The sequence below is a fragment of the Canis lupus genome, chromosome 34 (assembly GCF_011100685.1).
Source record: "Canis lupus familiaris isolate Mischka breed German Shepherd chromosome 34, alternate assembly UU_Cfam_GSD_1.0, whole genome shotgun sequence".
NCBI classification, from domain to species: Eukaryota; Metazoa; Chordata; class Mammalia; order Carnivora; family Canidae; genus Canis; species Canis lupus.
Window position 1 is genome coordinate 6,568,702 of NC_049255.1, and position 14,289 is coordinate 6,582,990.

Genomic DNA, 14,289 nt, shown 5'->3' on the forward strand with positions numbered 1-14,289 from the left:
CTGTGAGCTATCTAGAATAAGTAAATCTACAGAGAGAGAAAGCAAATTAGAGGTTGGCAGGGGCTGTATGGGGAAGTGGGAAGTAACTACTCAGTAGGGGCAGCGTTCTCCTTCAGGTGATGACAAACATTCTGGAACCGGATGCAGGTGTTCGTTGCACAACACTGCAAATGTACTAAATGACACCCAATTCTTCCTTCTAAAATGGCTAATGTATGTTATGTGAATGTCACCTCAATAAAAAAAAAACATGAAAGCTCAGAGAAAGATTTGGAATGGAATGGAAAGTGGTTTAGTAGGTAATAAAACAGACCGTTTTCATTACAAAAGAAGTAGAGACAGAAGAACATGAAGCAGGAAGATAGAGTGAGAAATCAAGTGGGAAAAAGAGCCGAGGTCAGGGAAACAGAAGAGCGGCATCTGGTGTACCCTGCCTCACAGCTCTTCACCCAAGAACAGAAGTGAAGCTAAGGGGAGAAGAGCTTGTCCCAAATTCAGAGTGATCTGTGCTATGAAAAGAACCCCAAATCCCAGCACGGCTGGAAGGATGTGGAGACACTGAGCCAGTTCTTCTGCAGTGAGTTGGGATATATGTTCATGAGGACATGGGCAAAAGGCTCTGCTCCCAGAAGATCTGAAGAGAACGAGGCCCAGGAGGGCACCAGACTCATTCTGGTTCCCCCACCTGTACAGACACGGAGGTCTGCATGGCATATCACCGATCCAGAGAAATGGGGAACTTGGCCAGTATTTCCCAAGTAGTCACTATCAAAGCCCAAATTAGATCCCACAGGTTTAACTCTTCCATGTGTTCTTGGTAAAGAGTTTGCAGTATTTCTCTCCCTTGACAGAAATTTCATGAAGCTAAGGTCTAACAGAAGACACAAGTGCCCACGAACCACGTCTACAAGTCTGACATGGAAAGACAGCAAGCTCTCTTCCTTCCTGCCAAGACAATCATGGAAAGCACTCAACATCTTGGCTCAGATATTGAGTTCTTTCAGTAGGTAGGACCAAGTTTTAATCATTACAAAATGTAATCATCATTACAAAATTGCTAATGTTTCAAAGATAGGCTCATCTTTCCTTCATTTCTACATATTTCACTTTCAGTTTATATTTATAGCGTGAGTTATGGTAAATAATAACATACAACAATGAATATTTAGCAAAATTATCAGAGAAAAGTTATACTAAATACAGACACACTATGAGCTAAAACAGATATTTCACTGAGAAGCAGGGTTTCTCAACCTCAACACTACTGACATTTGGGGCTAGATACTTCTTTGCGATGGGCACTGTCCTGTGCAGTGGAGGATGTGTAGAAACATTCTTGGCCTTCACCCAGTAGACACCATTGACATTCCCCTTTTCAAAGTTGTGACAACTGCTGAAAATGTCTACCAACTTTGTCAAATATTTCCCAGGGGGTAAGATCACCTTGGCTGGCAGCCACTAAACCAGAGAAAAAGTTTCTTTTAGGAATGTGAATGAGATAAACAATCATTGCACAGTCATGGCTTATTGAGAAAGTTAAATTGACTTTGGAATCTCTAATATCCACCAAATATTTTCAATTAAGACATTTATTTCTATGCACAGCATTAATGCAAAATCCTATATCTGACACGAAGTATTAAACAAATATTTTCAGGTATAAGAACCTACAATTACAAAAAAGAGCCTCTCTCTTACAACTACGTATTTTTCTTCTAATGCAAAAACCTGTAGCAGTTCTTTGAAATTATCATAACTTTTCAACAGCTTAATTTTGGACAGCTTTAAAACTCTCACATTACTTCAATTACTATACACTTCCACGACAATTTGAGCTTTGAAAAGGCAGCACGTGGAAGGCTTATCTGCAGTAACCAAATGGAGAATAGACATTCTGTTTTCCAAATACAGTTACTCCTGCTAAGTGTTCATTTTTAGACAACAAAATGAAATTTTTAAAGGTCAATTAAGCAAGTTGTATTAAATCAAGTTTTGAATTTTAGTGGCAACATTTCAGGAGCTCAGCTCAGGGAGCCTGGGGATCACTCCGCAGGCTGGAAAGGAAAGAAGAAAGTCAAGTGTGGTTTCAAGTCCCACAGGGGGAACAGTCTTTACTTCTTATTATTCCCAGAGGGCTCTCTTTATTTATTTATTTTTTGCCTTCTTTCCAAAGCAATTTCAAATAGGGCCATATGTAAAACCAAAATGGATTTGGCACATTCTAAAGAATGTGTGGGTTAAAATCTCCAAAAAGGCAAATGCAGGCATTTGGGTTTCCATGTTACCATGGGGACATTTCCATGACTGAGATTCCCCTTATATGTATCTCTGTCCAGAGGCTGAAGAAAGAGTAGCCACTGATCTGATGACTGAGACCCTGCCCAGAACCCTGGATTAGTACAATATCTGAAGTGGCACCCATCCCAATAAAACCATTTGAAGTGTTTCTCTGAACTTAGCCTGCCATTTGTCTTTTATAAGACATACACATCATCCCACTGGTCTACTTGAACCTCAAGCTCTATAACTTTTTTTTTTTAAAGATTTTATCTATTTTAGAGTGAGACAGTGAAAGAGAGCCCACGTGAGTGGGGGGTGGGGGGAGGGGTAGGAGGAGCAGACTCCCCGCTGAGTGCACAGCCTGAAGTGGGGCTGTATCTCACAATCCTGGACTCATGACCTGAGCTGAAATAAAGATTTGGACGCCCAACCAACAGAGCCACCCAGGCACATCTGCCCCATAACTTTCAAACAAAGTAAGAGCTTCTTTTTTTATGTTCTTAACCCTACTCTTCCCAGCAGGGTAAGGCAATTCTACCCATGATGTCTTCATCCCCAACAACCCAGGTGCAAACGTTTACACCTCACCTTTGACGATTCTTCACGTCCACACTCAAAAACAATGTCTTCTTACTTTAGGATTCGAGTGAACCGCATCTGTTTGTCTACTCCTCTCCCCTTTTACTTCCACTAGGCTGGCTCATTCCTCTTCCACATGTTAAGAAACATGCTTCCATGCTTTTCTCTCACTCCTTCTTCTCCCCATTCCCCCAATAAGGGGACCTCGTTTTTGCCCATTCCACCCCATTCTCCATGCTTCTGGTAATCACTAGGACTCATTACCAAATATTTCTAACTTTCTTCCTTCTGGGAACATAGTACCAATGCATTGAGTATTTTCTTCTAAGTCAGATGAGGCCATATGACTCACTTTGACAAATGCAGTGTGGGTAGGAGTCACAGGTGTCTTTTGGGTGGAAATTAGTGCACAACTTACCAAGCCCCCTCCCCTCTCTGGCAATCATGGAAACATGACATCTGGGCTTCTTCCAGTCTTGGTCTCAAGTGAGGGGTAGACTCCCTCAGAGGACCCACATGGACCTGTGTTCATTTGAATGAGCCCAAATCCTTTGTAGCGGTAAACCCCTGGGATCCCAAGCACAGCTTAGGTGGTCCTGACTGACACTGAGCTCATACATACACACATATGTACATTCGTGCCTGCATGCACACATGCACACTATAACATGGGTTTTATTGATGGATAAATTAGATGCTTTTATATGCATTACTCTGCAATTTGCTATTTATCACTGAATTACACATCATGGGCATCTTTCCAAGATATATGTGAATATATGATTTACTTTTCACCAATTACAGAATATTCCATAGCAATGGATGCACCAGATTACTCAGCATTTCCTTATACTAATGATCATTCATGGCAAGATAGGAGTACCTTATCCAACTGCTGTCATATTCTCACGGATATCCCTTTCTCCAACATTCTCCTTTCCCTAATCCAGCCAACATACAGCTGCTGGACTCGTTATTCTGAATGCACAGGTTGAATTAGCTGCATTCTTGAATGAACATTTCCTCTGGCCTACCCCTGTGCTCAGAAATCTTCTCTTGAAGGGTCCTCATGATCACAGAGTAAAGTGGAAATCGCACAGCCTGGAGGTCAAGACTCTCCTCAGACAGGCCTCTCCACTCACACCCATACGCTGTTCTGGAAGCACTTCTGCTCCAGCCAGCCCAGGGCATCCCTGTGAGCAGGGGGCGCCCCACCAGGTCTGCCACTGTCTACCCTTAGAATATACTCATTCCTCTTCTTGGCTTCTTGAAATCTCACCTCTTTCCAGACCCACCTCAAATACAAATCCTTATCATCTCTACACCAATGCTCTTCAGCTGGCCTCCCAGCTCATTCACAGTACACTCCCAGGTCCTGGCAGTGGCCTACCAGTAGCCTCCTGGGCCACCTCCCCTCCACTCCGCCCACTCGCTTCTTCCCCATGATCTGGCCTTCATGGCCATTTCTGGGGCCTGCCAGGTGGTCTGTCCTGGGTGCTCTGCCCGCAGACTCCTGCCTGGCTTCCCCCTCTGCACTCAGGTCTCTGCTCATTATTACACTTTTAAGCAACTCTGCTCTTCTGGAGGGCACAAATCAAATCACAGTATCAAGATTATGCTACAGGGGCGCCTCAGTGGGTCAGTCAGTTGGGTGTCTGCCTTTGGCTCGGGTCATGGTCTCAAGGTCCTGGAACTGAGACCCATGTCAGACTCCCTGCTTGGTGGGGAGTCTGCTTCTCCCTCTCCCTCTCCCTCTGCCCCTCTCCCCACTCCCCACTTGTGCTCTCTGCTCTTTCTCATGCTCTCTCTCTAAAAAGAATAGTTTTTTTTAAAAAAGATTATGCTGTAGGTCAGAATTTAGATCTCAAGTATTTTCCATCCACTTTACATCTCATGCTCCGTTCCCACCTGAGAGATAAAGAATAAGCGTCCACAACATCAAGCGATTTACAGTTTATGAATCACAAATATTTTATAAAAATCGTTTTTAAACTTTTTTAAACAGAAAATCTCCACAAATGTGGAGAAGAGATGAGGTATCACTCATGCAAGGGTAGGATAGACACAGAAATGGTCCTAACCTGACTCTCTACATAACTGTGGTCTTTCACAGCCCAGGTCTCTGTACAGTCTGTGGACTTTCAGAGTATAATTCACATGTGTTTCAGAGTTCAATGGCAAGCAAAATGTTCCCAGACATGGCAACAGTAGCTGAAAAGATGAAGCCCCTAGTTTTTCCTTCCCAGTGGTACCCCAGCTCTCAAGAAGCTCTGTTGTCTATTCCAATCTCCAGGGAGAATGCATAAGCAAGCACAATCAGCAAGATGATCAGGATTACTTATGTAAATCGCCACAATTCTGTTGAGAATACACCATCAGAGAAATATTTTCTATTTTTTTATGCTAATAATGTTAAGAGAAATAACATCTCAGTGAATGTAAGTATTTTATAATCAGAAGCTGAGCTCCTCAAATCATTTTTCTCTCCAACAAATCTCTGAGAAATAAAAAAATAGCACGGCGTTTAAAGTAGTAGTTTAATTTTCAAAGAGAGAGATTTTACTAAAAACCATAGGAATTATACGTTTTTGAAAAAGCATGAATTGTAGTTCTTTGAACATTGCATCTTGTTTTAGAATGTAACTAGAAATGCCAAAGTATAGTAAAAATTGCCAAACGAAAAGAGAGAATTCTTGAATATAGGGATCTAATTGAGCATTCTGAAAGTAAATTCTACATTTGAATAAAAAATTTCTTTTTGAATGTTAACTTCCATCTCAAAGGATTGCTGGCTTTGAGAACATCTATACCACTTACTAATTAGAAGCATTTACATTTTCTTCTAGAAACAACTAGAAAGATATTTAGCCAGAAATGTACTTTAACATTTTTTAAGTTATTATTTAAATTCCAGTATAGTTAATATACAGTGTAATATTAATTTCAGATGTAAAATATACTGATTCAACACTTCCCATACATCAACAGGTGCTTATCACGACAGGTGCACTCCTTCCTTCCCATCACTATTTCCCCCATCCTGTCACCTGCTCCTCTCTGGTAACCAGCAGTGTGTTGTCATTAATTCAGAATCTGTTCCTTGCTTTGTTTCTCTCTCTTTTCCTTTGCTGATTTGTGGATGTGCAAAATGATACTTACCCTTTTATTTAGATTAGCATTTTCTTACCATGTTCGTTGACTGTACTTTCTGTGAGGATTGCTTTGAGTCACTGTTACATTTCCTAGTACAAATTTCACTACTGTATAAACAGTCTCTTCTTTAATTGGGGACCCTCAAAGCACACTGATGTTTAGTGAAGCCATCAGAGCACGTCCAGTTTCTATGGATGTCTATGATTACCCTCTTTCTTAGGTTTATCTTCTTTCCCTTTTCCCTCTTTCTTTCCCAGGTCCCCCCAGTGGGGAGGGGTGTGTACCTGCACATCTGTACCTATATCTATCTATGTGTGTGCATACATACATATAGAGAAACAAACTAGTATACATACACACACATACATGTACGTAACTCCTGTGTGTGTGGTATATATGCATGCATGACTGGACTTTGGTGGATCCATATATGCCATCCCACCAAAATCCCATCACACTTAAGCTCAGGTGTCAGTAAAGAAGCTACATCTCCCCAGCTCAAAACAGGCTTTCCCACAAGAACAAACCAAGCGAAGGACTGCCTGGCTCTGCCCCATAGAAGGGGGTCTAGATCTCAGACTCAGGTATAATTCAGCACAGTTCATGTCATGGATGCTTCCAGATGCTTCTGGAACTTTCTCAGCTTCCATTCGCTTTTTGCTCTGGCTTCTCCAGGCCTCACAAGAGTTGATGTGGGGCTCTAGGCTGAGTCCACTGGCTCAGTTCTAGGATTTAATTCTGAATTTCATGCTTGTGCACCATAGTGGATTATGCAAACATGAGAGCCAAACTGTCATTAGTATTATTTACAGGAATGCATTACAGTGACTCTGGATTATCAAAACAGGCCTCAGGCATGTGGGTGCAATTCTCATCACACATATTTCATCTATTTCCCCAACCTCCAACCCTTGTCCTCATAGTCTTTCCCATCTCATCAAATGAACCTCTGGCCCCATACCCAGGAGCTATTCTTAATAGTTTTCTCTTCCTCATGCTCTTGATCTTTAGAAGACATGCTGAATCTACCTATCCCTTTTCATCTGTGGCTGCAACTCTAGCCCAAGTCACATGATCAATCGATCACCTTTGGATTCCTGTAACATCATCCTGAGTGCCCTCTCTGCTTGCACTACTGTTCCCTAGAATGAATTTTCCACACAGAGGTTAAAGTGATTCTTTTAAAAATTGAGATAAAAAATAAAAATAAAAAAATAAAAAAATAAAAAAATAAAAATTGAGATATAATTCATATATAATGTGTGAGCTTACAGTATACAACATGTTGATGAGATACTTTTACGTATTATAATACGGTTACCACTTCTGGGTATATATATCTCCACAGGAAATGAAAACCAGATACTGAAAACTCCCAAGTTCATAGCAGCACTATCCACAATACCAAGATCCAGAAACAACCTAAGTGTCCATCAATGGATGAATGGATAAAGATAAATGTACATACATACACACACACCTACACAATGGAATATTATTCACACACCATGAGAAAAACATAAATCCTGCCCTTTGCAATTAAGATAGATGGACCTTGAAAGCATTATGCTAAATGAAAGAAGTCTGAAAGAAAAAGACACTGATGATTGACTTATACATGACACCATTTAGAGGCAGAAGCTAAAAATCCCAAACTTGTACAAACAATAGAATAGTGGTTAGGATGGTGGGTACAAACTTGCAGCTGGAAGAAGTTCTGGGGATCAAAAGCACAACAGTGACTGAATAACAATACTGTACTATAGACCTCAAAGTTGCTACAAAATCAGATTTTAAATGTTTTCCCCACAAAACAGGAATGATAATCATGGGACATGATGCAGCTGTTAGCTAACATGTCATGGTAACCAAAGTGATCTTTTAGCACATTAAAAACGCATGTAACCCCCCATCTGTGTATATCCTGCCATTGGCTTTCTGTAACATTGGGCAAGTATGCAAAGTCTCCATCATGCCAATAAGTTCTCATCTGGCTGACACCTCCAATCTCATATCTCACCAACTCCTATCACCCACATCCACAGTCCCTCCATACTGGCCTTCTCCCTGGTCCCTGAACCTCAGGGCCTTTGCACTTTCTGTTCTTCTGCCCCAAGAGTCTTTTGTTGGCTGGCTTCTTCCTGCCATTTAGGGTTTAAAACTCAAACACCACCTCTCCAGAGAGAATCTACTGATCCCTCTATCTAAAATATCACCCCATTCATTCTCTAGCTAATCACCTTGCTTTAAATTGTTTGTATCATTCTTGGAATTGGAATGGTTATGTTTATATTTTTCTAATCGTTATCTTCTGTCTTCCCCCACATAAATATGGAGACAAGGGCCCTGCATGGACGATGGTTCCCTACAACTGAGAACAGTACCTGTCCCATAAACAACCTCAACGAATATTTGCAGAAGGAAGGAATAAAACATTCCAGGTGCAGTGACACATGAAAGCTGAGGGCAGGGGAGTCCAAGGCAGCCAACTGATGACAAGCGTGTGCTTCCTGGGGTGTAACTCAAAGGTGCTCTGCAGACACACATTAATCCTCACAGCCATGTGACGGCACACCAGAGGACACTCCTTTCCATTCCAGCTAACCTCAAGCCCTGATCAGTCACAAAGGTAACGCAGTAGCAGAGTATCACAGCTACATACTCTTCATTAAAAGACCCACAAATGCTGTCAGTAATTAAAACCATTTTATCTGGGATCCCTGGGTGGCGCAGCGGTTTGGCGCCTGCCTTTGGCCCAGGGCGCGATCCTGGAGACCCGGGATCGAATCCCACATCGGGCTCTCGGTGCATTTATCTTTTTATTTCAATTAGCCAACATTTAGTACATCATTGGTTTCAGATGTGGGGCTCAGTAATTCATCAGATGCATATAACACCCAGAGCTCAAAACATCACGGGCCCTCCTTCAAGCCCATCACCCAGTGACCCCATCTCCCTGCCCACCTCTCTTCCAATAACCCTCAGTTTGTTTCCCAGAGTTAAGAGTCTCTCATGATTTGTCTCCCTCTCTGATGACTTCTCATTCAGTTTTCCCTCCCTTCCCCTATGATCCTCTGCATAGTTTTTTATATTCCACATATGAGTAAAACAGTATGATAATTGTCCTTCTCCAATTGACTTGTTTCACTCAGCATAATACCCTCCAGCTACATCCATGTTGATGTAAATGGTAGGTTGTGCATCCTTTCTGATGGCTGAGTAATATTCCATTGTATATAGAGAGCACATCTTCTTTATCTATTCATCTGTCAAAGGACATCTCAGCTCCTTCCACAGTTTGGCTGTTGTGGACACTGCTCCTGTGAACATTGAGGTGCAGGTGCCCCTTTGTTTCACTGCATCTGTATCTTTGGGGTAAATCCCCATTAGTGCAATTGCTGGGTCACAGGGCAGCTCTACTGTTAACTTTTTGAGGAGCCTCCACACAGTTTTCCAGAGTGGCTGCACCAGTTCACATTCCCACCAACAGTGCAGGATGGCTCCCCTTTCTCCACATCCTCTCCAACATTTGTTGTTTCCTGCCTTGTTAATTTTCCCCATTCTCACTGGTGTGAGGTGGTATCTCATTGTGGTTTTGATTTGTATTTCCCTGATGGCAAGTGATGCGGAGCATTTTTTAGAGCCAGTAATGAAAATTAAACCCACTTACTACTGCCAACCATGTGCCCTGCGATCGCTAGCCTGCAGGTGTCTGATGACAGCTGCCTGGGTGTGTGCGTCATCTTTCCCCCTTCTCTCCAGTTCATTCTTTGTCCGGGCTGACTAGTCATGAGGGTGTCAGAGACGCAGGCCTCCTCTGCACTTCCTGGCATCTTCTGGACCAAAAGGGACCCTGAATCGTCCTTTGCTTTGTGGAGCTCACATGTCTGCTATGCCAAGTGTGGGCCTCACACCTGGACCCCACCTCACCTGGGAGTGTGTTAGAAATACACACTCTAGGGTCCTGCCCTGTGTTTATGGATTTGATGCTCTACTGTAATCCCGTTCCCAGGTGATATGTGTGGGGTCCACCTGGATCCAAAAGGCTATCAGTGGGTTCAATGGTCAGTCACTCCCAATAAGGTGGTGATCATGGTGGGGAATTTCCAATATTCTGATCAGATAGATCCATGGGATATTCCCTTCTGCCACAGGGTTCTCTTCAAAGTCTAGTGCTAAACAGACACTGAGTTCATCAACAAGGCAGTGAATGATGACGAGTAATTACTCATCTTTGACCCAGTTACTAGATTTCATCTGGGAGCTTACCTTCATTCCAAGCAATTTCAAGTGTCTTAAGAAGAGACCCATTTGATTTTAAAATAAATACCAGGTTTAAAAAAATCATTTATTTCCCACGTCATTTCTACTAAATGAGCAAAAAGGACCAGCTCAACCATCACGGACAGCGTGGAGCACATCACATGTCTTCCTCTATGCGGTCACCGCGCCATTCTGCTGTGACCACTGTGCTGATGGGGAGCCCTGGTGACCCAGCAGAAAAGCGAATTGTCCACGTGAGTCCTCAAACAGTATCTCTTGTTCAATATCTGAGAAGTTCAAGTAGAACCTCATCTTTCTTACAACGAAAAACATATTTAGAAGTTTTTGGAAATTGATGTTCCTATTCGAAAACATCCTTTATGACCATAATTCAGAATAAAACGCGAGGAAAACCTTGATGACTTGATAATAAAAGAGGTTACATTTCCTCTATAGCCACGTTCAGCCAAGATGATTTCCCCAGCATCAACTCCCTCGTATAGAACATGAAAACGTTTCTTTAAATGTTATGCTTTGAAGTGAAAGGCTACATATTATGCTCTTTGATGGAAAGCCTGGGCTGTGGAGAGTACTGATGAAATCATGAATCACCGCGTACCTCCCATTCTTCTTGGTAAATGTTATTCAGACTTAGGGAGACTGAGGAATCAGAGGTGAAACAATGACTCTCACTGTGCCTTTTTTCATTTAAAATAAGTAGGAGGTAGATCATAAATTTTAAAACGCTTGAAAAAAAAAATAGTAGGATGTAAAAACCTGAGGTCCTAAGGGAACAAAGACAACTTATTGTCTCCCCAGCCTTCTGTCTGTTCAGAGCCCTGAGCAGTACTTAGTGGCAGGTAGTGACTGATGTGGCTCCCTTTCCTCCCTTTTTTCTTCCTTCTGGCTCTTTGTTTGGTTTGGGGTATCCATCGACCTGTATGTGCCATCTCCTTTTCTTCACTCATCATTCATATGCACGTATCCCCCAGTATTTATTTTTGCTGTATAATATGCAAGGCATTTTATTACCTATTATGGAGAAAACACAAATCCTGTTCTTAAGACACTTGAATTGCTTGGAATGAAGATCAACTCTCAAGCTCGCCCATTTATTTTCCCTGTCTCCTTCCCCCCACCCCATAGTCACATGATGACAGCAGAGTCTGTTTGCAAGTCTGATATGTTTAGAGTTAAAAATCCAGAAACTTTCCACCAGTGATTAGCAAACTACTGCGTCTGAATGTGGGTTACCTTCTGCATTGTGAAAGCATTTAAGTTGTGTCCCTTTGGGCCTGAAGAAACAGTATGGTGTTACCCCCTACATTCCCGTTTCCCAGAGCATCAATTCATATTTTGTAGACTGGTTTGGATAGTGATTCCTTGGCCAAGATAAAAATGAGAACACGAAGCATTTTTTAACATTCCTCAGCACAGTTTTCTAATGCACCAGATGGAGTGGAATATATGGAATATGTCCATAATTCTTTCTTCTCTCCTAGCTCTTGCCATGGAAATCAGCAGGTGGAGTATACATCCTTGGCTGATTGACTTTGGACTTGGCCATGTGACTTCCTTTGAGCAATGGAATATGGGCTGACAGCATTCCAGTTCAGAACTGAGGCTTTAAAAGGCCTCAATTTACATTTCTGCCAGCCTCCTTGGAGTTTTGGTCTTCCATAATGAGAAGGCCATGGTCCAGAAAGACAACTCTTTCAAATAGGTCTGAGCTAAAGACACACACAGCAGACCTGTAGGGTTAAGAGACCAGACAAATTCAGCCAACCAGCAGACTGCTGAGTGTAGAATAGGAAATATTACTCCATGAGCCACTTGGACCTAGGGGTTGCTTGCTATTCAGCATTCAGAGGAGAAACCTGACTAATGCAATAATAATTAATATCAGAAGTGACCTGCTACTGAAATGACCTCCTTTGGGACTCCTGGGAGTTGTTATAGAGCTCCAGCAAAACGTTAACTCATGGCAAAATAATTGGTAAGCATTGTTTCTAAGACAGTCACTTACCAGAATGTCCAGGCCTCTCAAAGTCTCCAAATTGCATAATAAAGTCTTTAGAAACAACAGAAGAAAGGAGAAAAAGTGGGTGTGTTGCCAGAAATATCTCTGAGTATATAGAAAGAACATCATCTGACCTAAAATTTACATTTTATCAATTTCAATACCCATTACAAACAAGATTTATGGCAAGTCTTTTCTTATTTTACAATTGGGAAAATCAAGGTGCCGAAGGGTTGAATATTTTGTCCAAAGCCCTAAGGTAGCATAAAAACAAGCCATAATCTTCTGTTAAAGCTAAAAAACAAAAAACAAAAACGAAAATATTATTCTGGCATATCCTACAGGTTAATGAAGCAATGTGAGGTGAGTGCCCCTCAGTGCATCAGGGTATTCATGTTATTCAAAATAAAAAGAACCTTAGGCGCCCGGGTGGCTTGGTCAGTTGAGCATCTGCCTTCCGCTCAGGTCAGAATCCCAGGGTCCTGGGATGGAGCCCCACATGCAGCTCCCTGCTCAGCGGGGAGCCTGTTTCTTCTTCCCCCTCTGCTGCTCCCCCTGTCTGTACTCTCTGTATGTCAAATAAATAAATAAAATGTTTAAAAAACAAAACAAAATAAAAGGAACCTTGAAAATCTACCTGCCCTACCCAAAACAGCTTGTTCCAACACAGGAGTCCCGTTTCTTACAAAAAATTTTTTCTCATCAAAGGCAAAGAAAAAGGATAGCAAGTTCATTTGGAAGTAATCAGGCAAAATAATGTTTAATAGAATATGTCTACTTATTTTCTCTACTCACATGATCAGGAGAAATAATGTGCTCTTTGATGATTTTCTTAAGTCATGTTTTTCCAAAGGTGATAAACAGCCTTCTCCTTCCCAACCTTACAGTTTCACAAGTGACTCCCAAGAACATTTTCATCTCTCAATGGCTTCCCCTTGAAGTGGACCAGAAAGGCACAATCCCACCCTTCCTGCGAAGAACTTCCCGTCCCTCCACCCTGGCAAATGAATATGGAGCAGCCAGGAAGACTGCATCATAGATTTAACCTTTCCTGCTGCAATTACAGTCACTTCACTTTCATTACCACTCAGATTTAAATTATACAGCGCATTGCCATTAAATCAGCATTTAGTATGTGGTCATGTTTAAAGATAAACAGTTATGGTGTGGGGTAGCCAGTGCTTATAAAACAGACAGTGACACACCTCTCTCCGTAATCTCAGGGATCCCTTAACAGAAGATATCCTGACAACTCTGAAAGAGCCCATCAATCAAAGCGAACATATACACTGGCTCCTTCTAAACCAGTTGTTTGGGCAGACATAACCGCAGCCATAATTCATGTTTATCTTTTTCTTTCTGTTCTTCTACTCTTACCTCCATCTCTGAAGGAAGTGGGAAGAGCAGATCCTCACTGTTTGTGTTCCCAGCATATACTAACTAACACAAGTATTGCATGTATGTTCTTAACCTTTCAATCACTGGCACATAGGTAGAAACACCTAAAAGTAGCCTGCCATACTTCATGTGTCTGAAGAAGCTATGTTTTCCAGGGTACATAGTCTTATTTTATTTGGGGGCTTGGTTTTTTTTGTTTTTTGTTTTTTGTTTTTTGTTTTTCTGGCATTCCTCCAGTTGTTTAGACACTTTATCAAGGGCTTGACACCCTAGCAGGCTGAACCTACGGCTAATGGACTGTGCCATATGCAAGCACTACCTTATTTCTATTTATGTAAAGGGGAATATTGTTGTATGAAATTATCTGAAAACAAGTATTACCACAATAACTGGTAGGCTACATAGAAGAAACAGTGTCCTGGAAAATCACTTTGAATATCATCTCAAAAGAGCAAAAGAAAAAAAAAAAAATCCACCAAGTAAGGGCCTCATGAAAAAAAAATTTAAATGTCATATAAAAGTGCTTTTTATTTTATGTTCACTGTTTTGGTCTTTATGAATATTCATGCCTACATTCTTTTGAAACATTATATTTA

The 14,289-nt window shown here is 41.6% G+C and overlaps 1 protein-coding gene across 1 annotated transcript in view; it reads right to left on the reverse strand.

The window, feature by feature from the left end:
* ADCY2 (adenylate cyclase 2) overlaps window positions 1-14,289 on the reverse strand; it is a 388,589-nt gene that overhangs the window by 279,801 nt on the left and 94,499 nt on the right. The window lies entirely within an intron of this gene.